This window comes from Hemitrygon akajei, chromosome 29, assembly GCF_048418815.1.
Source record: "Hemitrygon akajei chromosome 29, sHemAka1.3, whole genome shotgun sequence".
Taxonomy (NCBI): domain Eukaryota; kingdom Metazoa; phylum Chordata; class Chondrichthyes; order Myliobatiformes; family Dasyatidae; genus Hemitrygon; species Hemitrygon akajei.
The window spans coordinates 16890041-16905055 of NC_133152.1; positions in this window are offsets into that span (position 1 = coordinate 16890041).

Here is a 15015-nt window from a genome sequence, read left to right on the forward strand (position 1 = left end):
TGGGGAGCACAAGGTCATACTTTTCTATTGTGAGGATTTCTCAGTATGAACACAAGTAGATTCACATTTTTCTCCCTTTTCTCTGAGGTCACTGCATAGACACAGCAGGTGATTCTGAACTCTGGGTCGCTTGATAGGATTAGACATGCGGTTTGCAAAACTGTATAATCAATTTGTCTGGTTTTAGATACTGTGAATGTGCATCTCTAAGTGAACCGGGCTAGTAAAGTTTATTTCATTTCTCTCACACAAACCCTTTCATTATTCCACCCCCCTCCCCCATCTCTGCCCTGGCACTGTGTGTGTGTGTGTGTGTGTGTGTGTGTGTGTGTGTGTGTGTGTGTGTGTGTGTGTGTGTGTGTGTGTGTGTGTGTGTGTGTGTGTGTGTGTGTGTGTGTGTGTGTGTGTGTCCGTACATTCTAACTCATGAAATACCTTCCAATGAGAAAGCATGGGTAACTCAGGAGTAATTGATCTCTCTAATCCTACCTCAGGGCATAGAAGCTCCCTATCCCACCTTAAATATTTCCTTCTCAAAGAGTGAAGAGACTAAGCTGTAAGAGACGCAGTGAGCAGAGCTGCTCTCTCTTTCAGCTGCAGTGGCCTCGATTCGATCCTGACCTTTTTTGCTGTCTGCATAGAGTGTTTGATCCCCCTGTGACCACTTGGTTTCCGTCAGGTGCTCTGGTTTCCTCCCACACCCCAAAATCTTGCAGGTTGGGGTGTGAATCAGCCTCTGTACATTGCTTCTGGTGTACAGTTGAGCGCAGGAACCTGGAGGGACCTGATGGGAATGTGGGCAGAAGATGGCATCAGTGTATGCCCAGTATTGCCTGGTGGTCGGTATGAACTCAGAGTGCTGAAGGGTGAGTTCCCATGTTTCTAAGCTGATCAGATTCTTGGAGCTCCCACTCCAGGTGCAGGAGTGTCTGCACCTTGTAGACTGTACAACACCAGAGCAGCAGGTAGAACTGCTACTTCACAGCTCCATACACCTGGGGGTTCCTGTTGTGTATTTAATAATTCAACAACACTTGAGTAATCTTGGAAGTTTTTCATGTTTTATTGTTTTACAACATTGAATCACAGTGGATTTAATTTGGCTTTCTTTGACACAGATCAACAGAAAAAGACTTATGTCAAAGGGAAAACAGATCTCTTCAAAGTGATCTAAATTAATTACAAATATAAAACACAAATAATCGATTGCATAAGTACTCACCTCCTTTAATACGAAACACTAAATCATCACTGGTACAGCCAACTGGATTTGGAACTCACATAATAGGTTAAATGGAGATCAACTGTGTGCAGTCAAGATGTTTCAATTGATTGTAGTAAAAATGCACCTGTATTTGTAAGGTCCAAATGACTAAGAATGAGGGGATTTTGACAAGAGCTGTGGGATAATGAGCATAAAGGGAGACACATTTACAGAATACATAGAACTGTTGGATTGTTGGGAGAAGGGGGTAAGACAAGGAGAGAAATAATTATATTGACTCGACTTAAAATTGGGCATACTATGTTTAATTATTCCTTGTATGTTGTTGGAAATCATCACTCTGGGGTCTGAAGGTGTTGTCATCATTATGAAACAGTTCAACACATTCTTTTACAATATGAATCAGAATCAAAATCAGAATGAGAATCAGAATCAGGTTTATTATCACTGGTATGAGATGTGAAATTTGTTAACTTCAGCAGCAGCAGCAGCTCAATGCAATACATAATCTAGCAGAGACAGAAAAAAAAGTAATAACAAATAAAATAAAACATAATAATAAATAAACAAGTAAATTACATATATTGAATAAATTATTTAAAAATGTGCAAAAACAGAAATACTGTATATTAAAAAAGTGAGGTAGTGTCCAAAGCTTCAAAGTCTATTCAGGGATCGGATGGCAGAGGGGAAGAAGCTGTTCCTGAATCATTGATTGTGTGCCTTCAGGCTTCTGTATCTCCTGCTAACAGTGAGAAAAGGGCATGCCCTGAGTGCTGGAGGTCCTTAATAATAGACGCTGCCTTTCTGAGACACCATTGCCTGAAGATGTCCTGGGTACTTTGTAGGCTAATGCCCAAGATGGAGCTGACTAGATTTACAACCTTCCGCAGCTTCTTCCAGTACTGTGCAGTAGTCCCTCCATACCAGACAGCGATGCTGCCTGTCAGAATGCTCTCCACAGTACAACTAAGGACAGCATATAAGGTTGAAAGAAAGCAAATGCAGGCTGCACCACTAGCTTTGGGAGTTGACAGTCTTCATTTAAAAACTTTACTAATTTATGGAAGTGATGTTAATTTAATTCGGAATATTGTCTTTCATCATTTAAAACCTATAGGGTAATTTAGTTCTCAGTTGATAAATAACTAGTAAGGGTTTGATTTCCCACCTCCCTACACCACACTCCAGTCCAGTTGGTGGCGGTAATGCACCTGTAAGTTGGACTGCCGACGGCCAAGTCAGAAGAAGAAGCAGGTCCAACTGCTGGTGAGTCAGTATCCTGGCAAAAACTACACCATGAAGACAAAAGAACACTCCAAGCAACTCTGCGAAAAGGTTATTGAATACTTCCCTGTGGCTGAGCTGGTTTCCTCTCAGTGCTTAGGTTTCCGCCACAGCTAAAGACATGCCAGCTGCAGATTAATTAGTCTCTGTACAGAAAGGACGGTTTGCACCTGAACTGGAGGGGGACTAATATCCTAGTGGGAAGGTTTGTTTATGCAGCATGATGGGGTTTAAATAAGAGTTGCAGAGGGACGGAAAGCAGAGTGCCACAACAGTTAGTGGAGAGGTTGTGGAGGCAGTTGTTTGTAAGACCTCAGACAAAGATAAGAATCAAAAGGTTGAGCATAGTGCGACTAGGGTCCTGAGCTATGTATGAAGTATAATAGGAAGGGCAGATGATAGTGCTGAAGATCAGGTAGCTGGTTTACAAAGAGAGGCAATGTGTGGTGAGGAGAAGCTGTTGATAGGGCAAAATTGCAGTCAATAGGATGAGTTGCAAAGTAAAAGGTGGACAAAATTGCCAAGGGTGAATACAGGACTGAAGGTAATGCATTTGAATGCGCACCATAAAAGGAATAGGTAGAGGAACTTGTAGCACAGTTACAGATTGGCATGTATGATGCTGTAGGCATCACTGAATCATGGCTGAAAGCAATTATAGCTGGGACCTTAATGTCCAAAGATATGCATTGTACCAGAAGGACAGGCAGGTAGGCAGAGGAGGCAATGTTGCTCTGTTGGTAAACAGAAATCAAATCATTTGAAAGAGGTGATATAGGTTCAGAAGGTGTTGAAACATTGTGGATAGGGCTAAGGAACTGCAAGTGTAAAAAGACCATGATAGGAGTTATATACAGACCCACAAGCAGTAGTAAGGACGTGGGCTACAAATTACAATGGGAGATCTAAAAAAATGCATGCCAAAGGGGCAATGTTACGGGGGGCTTCAATATGCAGATAGATTGGGAAAATCAGGTTGGTGCTGGATTCCAAGAGGGGAAACCGCTAGAATGCTTATGAGATGGCATTTTGGAGCAGCTCCATGGTTGAGCTCACAAGGGATCAGCTATTATGAATTAGGTGTTGTGCAATGAACCAGAATTTTTCAGTCAGCTTAAGTAAAAGGGCCCTTGGGGAAAGGTGATCATAATATGATTGAATTCACCCTGGAATTTGAGAAGGAGAAGTGAAAGTCAGATGTATCAGTATCGCAGTGGAGTAAAGAGAATTACAGAGGCATGAGAGAAGAGTTGGCGAGAGTTGATCAGAAAAGAACACTGGCAGGACGGACAGCAGAATTTCTGGAAGCAATACAGAAGGCACAGAAATATGAACATCCCCAAGAGGAAGAAGCATTCTAAAGGCAAGATGACACAACCATCACTAACAAGAGAAGTCAAAGCCAACATAAAAGCCAAAGAGAGGGTATATAATAGAGCAATAATTAGTCAGAAGTTGAAGGATCAGGAAGCTTTTAAAAACAAATAGAAAACAGCTAAAACATTCATTAAGAAGGTAAAGATGGAATATAAAAGTAAGATAGGCAATAGTATTAAAAAGGATGCCAAAAGATTCTTCAGATACATAAAGTGTAAAGAGAGGCAAGAGTGGTTATTGAACCGTTGGAAAATGATGTAGCAAGAGACAAGGAATTGGCTGACAAACTGAGTAAGCACTTTGGATCAGTCTAGACACTAGCAGTATGGTGGAAGTTCTAGGTGTCAGGGCTCATGAAGTCTGTGAAGTTACCATTAACAGAGAGAAGCTTCTTGGGAAACTGAAAGGTCTGAAGATAGATAAGTCACCTGGACCAGATGGTCTACACCATGGGGTTCTAAAAGAGGTGGCTGAAGAGATTGTGGAGGCATTAATCATGATCTTTCAGGAATCAATTGATTCTGCAATGGTTTCAGAAGACTAGAAAATTGCAAATATCACTCCACACTTCAAGAAGGGAGAGAGGCAGAAGAAAGGAAACTATAGGCCAGTTAGTCTGACCTCAGTGTTGGGAAGATGGAGTTGATTATTAAGGATGAGGTCTCAGGGTACTTGGAGGCACATGATAAAATAGGCCATGGTCAGCATGGTTTCCTCAAGGGAAAATCTTGCCTGACAAATGTGTTGGAATTCTTTGAAGAGATAATAAGCAGGATAGGCAAAGGAGAATCAGTTGATATTGTGTACTTAGATTTACAGAGGCCTTTGACAGGGTGCCACAGATGAGGCTGCATAACAAGCTACAAGCCCATGGTATCGCAGGAAAGATTCTAGCGTGGATAAAGAAGTGGCTGACAGGCAGGAGGCAAAAAGTGGGAATAAAGGGAGCTTTTCCCAGTTGCATACGATGACTAGTGGTGTTCCACAGAGGTCTGTGTTGGGACCAATTCTTTTAACATTAAATGCCAATGATTTGGATAGTGGAATTGATGGCTTTGTTGCAAAGTTTGCAGATAGTGCGAAGATAGGTGGAGGGACAGTTAGTTTTGTGTAAGTAGAGAGGCTCATTTCAAGAGGATGAGAATATAAAAGCAAGGATGTAATCTTGAGACTATATAAAGCACTAGTGAGACCTCACTTGGAGTACTGTGAGCAGTTTTAGGCCCCTTATCTTAGATAGGATGTGCTGAAACTGGAGAGGGTCCAAAGGAGCAACACACACAAAATGCTGGAGGAACTCGGCAGGCCAGGCAGCAACTATGGAAAAAAAAAGTGGAGTTAACGTCTCAGGCCAGAGGACACAGCCTCAGAAGAGAGGGGCATCCTTTTAGAATAGAGATGGGGAGGAGTTTCTTTAACCAGAGAGTGGTGAACCTGTGGAATTCTTTGCTAGAGGCAGCTTTGGAGGCCAAGTCTTAAGGCAGAGGTTGATAGATTCCTATGGGTCAGGGCCTGAAGGGGTACAGGGAGATGGCAGGAGACTGGGGCTGAGAGGAAAATTGGATCAGTCATGGTGAAATGGCGGAGAAGACTCAACGGACCGAGTAGCCTAATTCTGCTCCTATATCTTATGCCTACTTATGTTTAATCTTTGGAAATCTCCTCGTATGTGGGAGATGCCGTACCTTTGAATATTTTAAGGGTAGATACAAATTGGCACCAACTGAAATTCAAAAAATTTGCAGATGCTGATATTGGAAATAAAATCACAAAGTGTTGGAAACACTTTTTAGGTCAGGCAGCATCTGTGGAAAGAAAAACGGAGTTAATGTTTCAAGCTGAGGACACTTCATTTTGATGATGGGCCTCCGCCCTAAAACATCGGTTCTGTTTTTCTTTACACAGATGCTGCCTGAACCGCGGAGTGTCCCTAGACTGTTCTGTGTCTCTGACCATGGTGGCAGCATGTGGGTTGTGGTATGGCCTCTAATAAAAACAAACCAGCTTTCAGAGCTGGCCCTGGCACAGTGCTGGCTTGAAGAGAATAACAGAGGAAGAGCTAGCAGAAACGTAGTTAGGAAGTGTGCCCTTGTTCCTCCTGGTTCTGTGTTCAGGGTTCTCCAACTTTGAACCATTTATGTCCTGGAATCATTTGTATGTACCGCCACCATACAATCTCCTCAGAAATCCTTACCCCCCACAACAGCCACATACCTTTCCCGAGTTTCAATGTGATAACTGAAGCAGCACCTGGCCCTCTTTATAATTGTCACCAGCTGCATCCTGTACTTAATATATCAAGATAAATCCCTGAGACTACAAAGCGATAAGGAAGAAACATGAACCTTGCAGAAAGTTCAAGGTGAGCCACTTGAGTCACGGAAGTTTTTCATTTCTCAACCCTGTTAGGGTGAAAGGGCATGGAATGATGGGATTAGAGAAGATTTATGTCATCAAGGTGAATAATTTAACACCAAAGCATGTCAAGGTGACACTCCTGCCATTTTAATGCATTATCCGTGGGCCCGGTTTGCCTGTCACCCTGAAGGCATGACTTCATCGGCCTTCGTCAATCGGTATTTAACCGATTACTTTGAAAGCACAGAGTATAACCCTGGGATTCTCTCAGACTCTGCATCTATACTCCTATGGACACAATATCTAGTTACACTTTAATTGAATATTAGTCTAATACAAATTTCAACATGATAAAACAAGAGAAAATATTGATACCAGTACCCCTGCCAGAATATTCATTCTCTGCCCTGGAAACATTAGAATCTTCATCTATATTTTACTTAATTGAAAATTGCTTAAAAGATGTTTTCATTTAAATTGTCCTTGGAGGATGCAGTAAATTGTTCAGTTTATCATAGAGATGTGCATTATCTTCCTGCAGCTGGAGCTCTATCAGTTCACTGGTCATGGATTACCAATGCCCGCACAACTGTGCTGCAAGATTGTTAGTTACTTCCCCTTGGTTTTGAACAAAGAACAGTACAGCACATGAACAGGCCATTCAGCCCACAATGTTGTGCCAAACCAGCTAAAAAGCAAATCAAATACATCCAAACACTAATCCCTCCTACCTACACCATGTCCATATCCCTCCATCTTCCTTACATCCATGCATCTATCCAAACATCTCTTAAAAGCCTCTAATGTATTTGCCTCTACCGGCATACTAGGCATCCACTACTCTGAGTAAAAATCTTACCCCTCACATCCCCTTTGGACCTACCCCCTCTCGCCTTCAATGCTTGCCCTCTATTATTAGACATTTCAACCCCGGGAAACAGATACTCTCTATCCACTCTATCAATGCCTCTCATAATCTTGTACACCTCTATATGATCCCCCCTCAGCCTCCGGCACTCCAGAGAAAACATTTCAACTTTATCCAGCCTCTCGTGATAGTACATTCCCTCTAAACCAGGCAGCATCCTGGTAAACCATTTCTGCACCCTCTCCAAAGCCTCAAATTCCTTCCTATAGTGGGCCAGCCAGAACCATATGCAATGTGGCCAAATCAGAGTTTTATAACGTTGCATTTCTCTGCACTTTGTAGTTTTGACAATGTTGTCTGGATTATTAGAGTGGTTGCCTTTTAAACTGTCTCTGAAGTGGTCTCGCAAACCATTCAGTTAAATTGCAGCTGGAAGAATGGTCAGTGATGAACCTGCTGAAGATGTTCCAGCTTAGGATAACAACAATAGAATAAACCCACATCGGCACTGAATTCTGGCATGGCAAAGTTGTTCTGAGGCCAGTTAACCTTGGAAAATTCTCCCAGGCATACAGGGACTGTTGTCTAATTTGGGATAGTTTTATCACAGATCAGGCAAGCGACAACTGAGCCTGTTGTCCTCAGTGTGTTAGACTCCTCCATCACAACCCTAGAATATAGGCAGGACGGAGTGGCCTTGATTTCAGATCCCATGAGGTCTTATGGCACAGACAAGGAAAATTCATCCTGATTACCAGCTGCTCTTCTTGTGAGCTAATGAATCACTGTTTCCCAATATTGATCAATTACTGGAAGAAGCAATGAAATTCCAGGGGCATGGAAGGTACTCTGAATGAGGAACGTCAATGTTCTCACCGAGACTATCTTGGACACAGCACCACTGACAAAGATGGCTCCATTCTGAATGATCTAGGAGAATGGGACTAATGCAAACCAACATGAGGGATAAACCTATTTGACCACGAGCTCACCCACCTATTCTGTGCATTGGTAGAAGTAACCATGATGGCATGCTGGTGAATAATTCAACAGCCAAATGCGCGAGGAGGCTCCAAGAACATTCCTCTCTTCAATAGTGCGGGGCCCAACATCGAGTGCTAAAGACAAGACCGAAGCCTATTTGCTGGGTACAGGTTTTTCATTGTGTCCGTACTTCACCACATTTGTGGTCATGCATGATCCAGCTCTAATTCCTCGACCATTGCAGAATTTGCACACACAATGTGATATCAATAAGCAGATGAGATAACAAGAAACAATGAAAGCAGCAGCTTTGCTGTAACCCTGAAGACATGGTCTCCAGGACTAGTCAAACTATTCCAGTATAGTTACAACATTAGCATGTGAGAAATTGCCTAGGAATGTCCTATTTATAAAAGCGGGACAGATTCAATCTGGTTAACTACCACCCAATCAGCCAACTATAAAGTGATAGAAGGTGTCATCGACAGTGCTGTCAAGCAGCACTTGTTCACCAGGAAGTTGTTTACCGACGCACAATTTTGAGTTGTGCCAGGACCCGTTGGCTGTAGACATCATCATAACCAAAAGAAGTTAAGAGGTGGGAGTGACGGCTTTTGGTATCGAAGCAGCATTGAGCCAAGTGAGGTATCAAGGAGTCCTGGTAAGACTGAAATGAATGGACATTAATGGGAAAGTGCTCCAATGACTAGCCTAATGATACACGAAAGAAGATGGCTGTAGATGTGAGAGGTCAATCAGCTTAGCCCCAGGATGTCACTGCAATAGATCCTCAGGTCAATGTCCTTGGTCAAACCACCTTAATCTGCTTCATCAATAACCTTACTCCTGTCATAAAGACAGAAGTGGGCACCATCATGAATGATGGTACAATATTCAACTCCATTTGCAGTTCCTCAGTAAATGAAGTAGCCCATGCCTGCAGGTTGCAAATTTGGACAACAATCAGCCATGAGCTAATAAGTGTCAGGTAATAACCACACTGAAAAATTGCCTGGCACTGCCTAATACCAGCAAAAGACTCGCCACCCACATGTGATGTTCAATGACATCAATGAGATCAGTGAGTCCCCAGCATCCTAGGATTCCCCAAGACCAGAACTTAACTGAACCGGCTATATGAGTGCAGTGGCTACAGGAGCAGGTTTGAGGCTGATTACCTTGTAGAAAATGACTCACTCCCTATCATCCAAACACCCTCTATAAGGCACAAGCCAGGAGTTCTTGTCATTGGCCTGAATGGGTGTAGCTCCACCAACTCTCAAGGGGGAAGACTACCCTCATTCACTACCCTAAGCACTTATTTTCTCCAGCTCTGGTGCACTTTGGAAGCGGTTTGTTCAATCTAGAAAATGTTCCACAATGAGTTGCCTGGGCTACTCTGGCAGCATCTCCCAAACCTGCGACCTATATCACCAAGGAGATCAAGGGATTCAGGCTGAAGTGAACATGACTACTCACATGGTTCTCTCAAGTCACACACTCATCTTCATTTTGAATTATATCACTAGCATTACCATAAAATATTAAAATCTGTACAGCATTTATCCACTAGATTTGAATATTGTCCAGACGTTGAAAGCTGTTCTATCACCTCACTCATTTCTTGGATAGCAATTGTGCAAAAGAAACATTTGTTCTATAATTTAGATCACAGGAATTGATAAACACAAAAGATTCTACAAATCTGCTGAAGGGTCTCGGCCCAAAACTTCTTTTCCATAGATGCTACCTGATCTGCTGAGTTTCTCCAGCATTTTGTGTGTGTTACTCTGGATTTCCATCATTTGTAAAATGTCAAACAACAGAAAATCTGCATATAGTGGAACTCCGAGCAATGGAAATTAATGAACAGTTGATATTTCAGGCCGAGACCCTTCATCAGGACAGGAAAGGATGTGGGGATCAGGAAAGGAAGGACGTTTCTGGCTTTCTCCACCTTCCTTTTCAGTCCTGATGAAGGGTCTTGGCCTGAGATGTTGGTTGTTTATTCCTCTCCATAGACATGACCTGAACTGCTCAGGCCCTTCAGCATTTTGTATGTGTTTCACAGGAACTGAACTGCTTCAAGAATACACAGGCAATGAGGGTGTAGGTAATTAGAGGAGTATTTGTGCAGGACAAGAAGTAACTAAAAGGTTCACCTGATCTAAGAAACATTCCCCTGACCAATGTTCCTGTTATGTCTTTGCAACTACATGTCAATTAAATAAAAGCACGCACATGGGAGCTGGATTTAACTGGTGTATTCACATTGCACTGAGAGAGAGCATTGTGCATGCATAGACAACAGTCCATACGTAGTGCTATAAAAAATAGATCCATACATTACACTTGCTCCCCCTTCAGATTAATGCAACATAAAACTGTGAATGTCATTCAATTTCCCTTTCGTAAATCATATTCCAAATAAACATGCTTTCCCAACAACAGCCCATAACTAACTTCCCTATACTACAGATTCAGTCTTTTGGGTGCTGCTCTGTTTCTTTCAGGATAGTGGTTCTGGACCTGTGGAGTGGCATCATTCTTGGTTGCTGGTGTCATGTTGCTGTCACTGACATGATCATCACTGAGAAGTAAGTCCAGTGACTGTGATGTGTCCCTCGTGTTGGATGCAGTCAACTCGGGTGTGTTCTATGGTTGAGCATCGAGCGTCCAGTCCACATGATGTCTCCATGTCTGATCTCCAACATCCAATGTGTGCATCAGTGTTCCAGCTCTTGTAGCTACCCTACTGCGTGTCCACTTGAATTCTCAGTAATCACACACTAGGACATCCTGTCCAATCTCGAAAATCCTTGCTGCATCACTTGGCAGCTGGCTGAACTGTTTATTCTGCAATTCCCTCTGTAGGTCTGGTTTCAGGAGGTCTATGTGAGATCTCAGATACCTGGTCATTAACAGCATTGAGGGTGTTTGATTTGACATTGCTTGAACAGAGATCTGATTTACAAGAAGGAAGTTATCCACTTTGTGCTGTAGAGAAATGTCCTCCTGGTCCATCGCTTTAATGGACTCCTTGGAAGTTTGGATAAACCTTTCAGCTAACCCATTCGTTGATGGGTGGTGAGAAGTGGACTTGAAACATCTGATGCCTTTTTTCTTCATGAATGGTCAGAATAATTCTGACATATATTGTGGTCTGTTGTCACTCACAATTTGTTCTGGTAAGCCATTTCTGGCAAATATTGTCCTCAGAGCAGAGACACTCTTTGCCGAGGTGTTGACTCCATTGGTATAACCTCTGGCTACAGCAATCAGAAACATAGAGTCCAGCAAAGTAAATATGTACTCTTTGCTATGGTGATGACGGCCACTCCCACAGATGTAACGGTGCCTGTGGGGATGCATTTTGAACTTTCTGGCATCCTGAACAGCTTTTGGCCAAGTCTTCGATCTGTTTATCTATTCTCTTCTCAAACACCTTCTCATTAACATCAAGCAGCTGTGCCAGTCTCTGGTTAGTACTACTATTTGGGCTGCTGTTGCCTGTTGATGCCATACTGAGAGCTTTGACTGAATGCCAATCTAGTTGGATTTTTCTCAACCATTCACATCCGAAAAGTGCTGGCCCTCCAATTTTCAACACATAAAGTTCTAACTGCTGTATTTAGTCCCTATACATCACATTCACTTCCAGTTTGCCTTTGGGAGACACTTTTTCACCTGTGTAGCTTTTTAGCATCACTGAGGTCATTTCTAATGGTATCTTAGAAAACAGTCTGTTGTAGCCAGCCTCTGGAATTATGGACAAAGCTGATCCCATCTCCAACTCCACTTTCAGCTTTACACCAGACACATCTATTGTGATCCAGATGATTTTGTGATATGCTTGTTATACTATGCAGTTCCAGGCATGACAGTGCACCTTGGTCAGACTCTATGATGTCCGATTCTGTTTTATACTCGGTAACTTTATGCATTTGCTTAGTTTTGTGTTTGAGACTTTTCACTCGATTGTGCTTTTTGTCTACCTTGCACACTCTCTGTGTGACCCTTCCTGCAGACTTTTTCTTTGAACCAACAGTCATTTGCATCATGGGAGGATTTGTCATATTGATAACATCTTTGTTTTTTGCACCATTTTGGGACATTTTGTGCATTTCACATTCTTACCTCATTTTCTGTAGTTCTGCATCCTTTGCTGCAGTCTCTAACGATATTGCAATGGTTAATGCCTGTTCTAAAGTTAGGTCTCTTTCAGATAATAGCCTCTTTTGAGTGTTTTGACTATACAAGCTTGTCCCTTAATGCACACAGAAGTCCATCTCTAGAGGCACAGTACTGGGAAAGCTTGCACTGTTTGGCAATGTATTCAGAAAGACTTTCATCCTTTGACTGGTTCCTTGTGTAAAATCTAAATCTCTCAGCTATTACCAGAGGTTTAGGGCTCAAGTGATTTTGTAAAATTGTAACAATTTCATTGAACATCTTGCTTTGCAAGGGTTACTAAGTTGCGTAAGAGATTGTAAGTTCTTGGGCCCATTAAGCTAGAAGTGTAAGGGCTTTCTTTTGCTCCGCCACATTGTTCACATTACAATACAGTTCAATGCTCTCGATATTCGACCCCCAGTCTTCATTAGCGTTATCAAATCCATCAATTTTCCCAACTGCTGAAGTCATCGCCACATTATTATCACTAAATTTGCCGCGTCTTTCACTATAACTCATGCGTCCTTTGGCTTGGTCGTGCTGTCTAACTCTTGCTGTTTCGTCCCATAGCTGCCAGTGCAGTTTGTGATACGTTCTGACATTCAGGTTCGAACTCACTGCCAATATGTTGTGTCTGTGCACAACCGCATATCAATTAAATAAAAGCACGCACACAGGAGATGGTTTTAACTGATGTATTCACATGCAGCAAGAGAAAGAGAGAGAACAATGTGCATGCACAGACAACAGATCAATACGTTGTGGTAAGGGGGGAAGGCCATTGCTGTAAAATAAATAGATCCATGCATTACAGTTATTGTTTTACCTTAATGCACTGTGCATTGATTTGGATCTGTATGAACAGTATGCAAGAATACTGTATGTTCTAATTAATTAACACCAATACCTATACCCAAGTACCAGCATAGTGGTAAATATGTAAGGCTTTTTGTGTGTAGGCCTAAAAATTAAATTAGTTATTTCAATACCCAGTGAACGAAAGTTGACTTTTCCTCGATTGAAATGCGTTAATGGTCATTTCTGCATGAGTCTGGAAAGTCAAATGGATTCTTCCCAACATGAGTCGCACTTGCTTTCTTGATGTGTGTCTGGCACCAGGCACAGATTTAGTGATGTCATTCATCGTTTATTAGTATTGCTGAGAGTAATTTTTTCCAAAACCTGTCTGGACTTGGCCACTCACAAACTATCCAGGTTTTCAGGCATTGTGTGATTTAAAGTGGCACTAACCTTCTCCTTGAGAGTTTCTGCATACTGCTCCATGCTCTGGAGAGCACTTGGTCTTTGCAAGAATTACTCTTCATCACCAATGGTGCTTCTACTGAACTCCACAGTCACGTTCAAACTTGAAAACTGCTCCCACTGAGTTTGCTGGATTCATCATTCGAGCAGAAGCATCAGAAGTGGCATGGGTACAGACAGGGCTCCCAAAGTCATAGAACAATAGAGTCAAAGAACACAGAAATGGGCCATTTGGCCCATCATGCCCATGCCAACCACAAAGTACCTATCTACACTCATTGGCACTTCATTAGGTATGCCTGTACACCCACTCATTAATGCACATATCTAATCAACCAATCATGTGGCAGCAACTCAATGCATAAAAGCATACAAACATGGTCAAGAGATTCAGTTGTTGTTCAGACCAAACATCAGAATGGGGGAGAATGTGATCTCAGTGACATTGACAGAGGAATGAATGTTGCTGCCAAAGGTTTGAGTTATCTTAGAAACTGCTGATCTGGGATTTTCACACACAACAGTCCCTGGAGTGTACAGAGAAAGGTGTGAAAAACAAAGAATCAATCAGTCGATTGCAGTTGTGTGGGAGAAAATGCATGGTTAATGAGAGGGGTCAGAGGAGAATAGCCAGACTGATTCAAGCTGACAGGAAAGCGACATTAACTCAAATAACCACATATAACAACAGTGGTGTGCAGAAGAGCATCTCTGAATGCACAACATGTGGAGCCTTGAAGTGGATGGGCTACAGCAGCAGAAGACTACAAACATGCACTCAGTGTCCACTGTATTAGGTATAGGAGGTATGTAATAAAGAGGCCACAGAGTGTATACTAATCTCATTTAATAGTACATAGTCTGTAGCTTTCTACAACATGGACACGATAGTTGGCAATGGAAGGGATAGAAAGGTTGTCTATTGTGGACTTTATCCCACCTGGCTCCACAAGGACCCACTGTCCAAGCTTTACTACTTTGAGGAGAAATATCTCTGTTAGCCAAGTTTTAACAAATCTGTTATCACAGAGAACTGGGCAGTAGAGCCCAGGATCAATGTCCCACTTTCCTTTCTGGTCTTAGGCTTTTTCCAATGGCACCAGAGCATTCACGGTCACTGATGTCACTGCAGCTCCATGTTCCCAAAGAAACTTCCTCTACATTTTCTTTCTGAGGAAAGATAAGACATTTAAACTCTGCATTTTCAGAGGGACTTTTACATGACAAGGCCTGTCATGCCATAAGGATCATGTGCGATTCAGGTCTTGCTACCATTGCAAATGTCTCCAGCTCTCTGCCAACCCTGACAATCAACTCCTGTAGAACAGGGGACCCTTCATTGCTTTACACTGGCTATTTCCTTTCAGTGCCAATGAAGGGGCTCAACCTGAAACTTCAAATGTCCATTTCCATCCACAGATGCTGCCTGACCCACTGAGTTCCTCCAGCACCCTGCTTGTTACTCCAGTAGAGCAGCAGT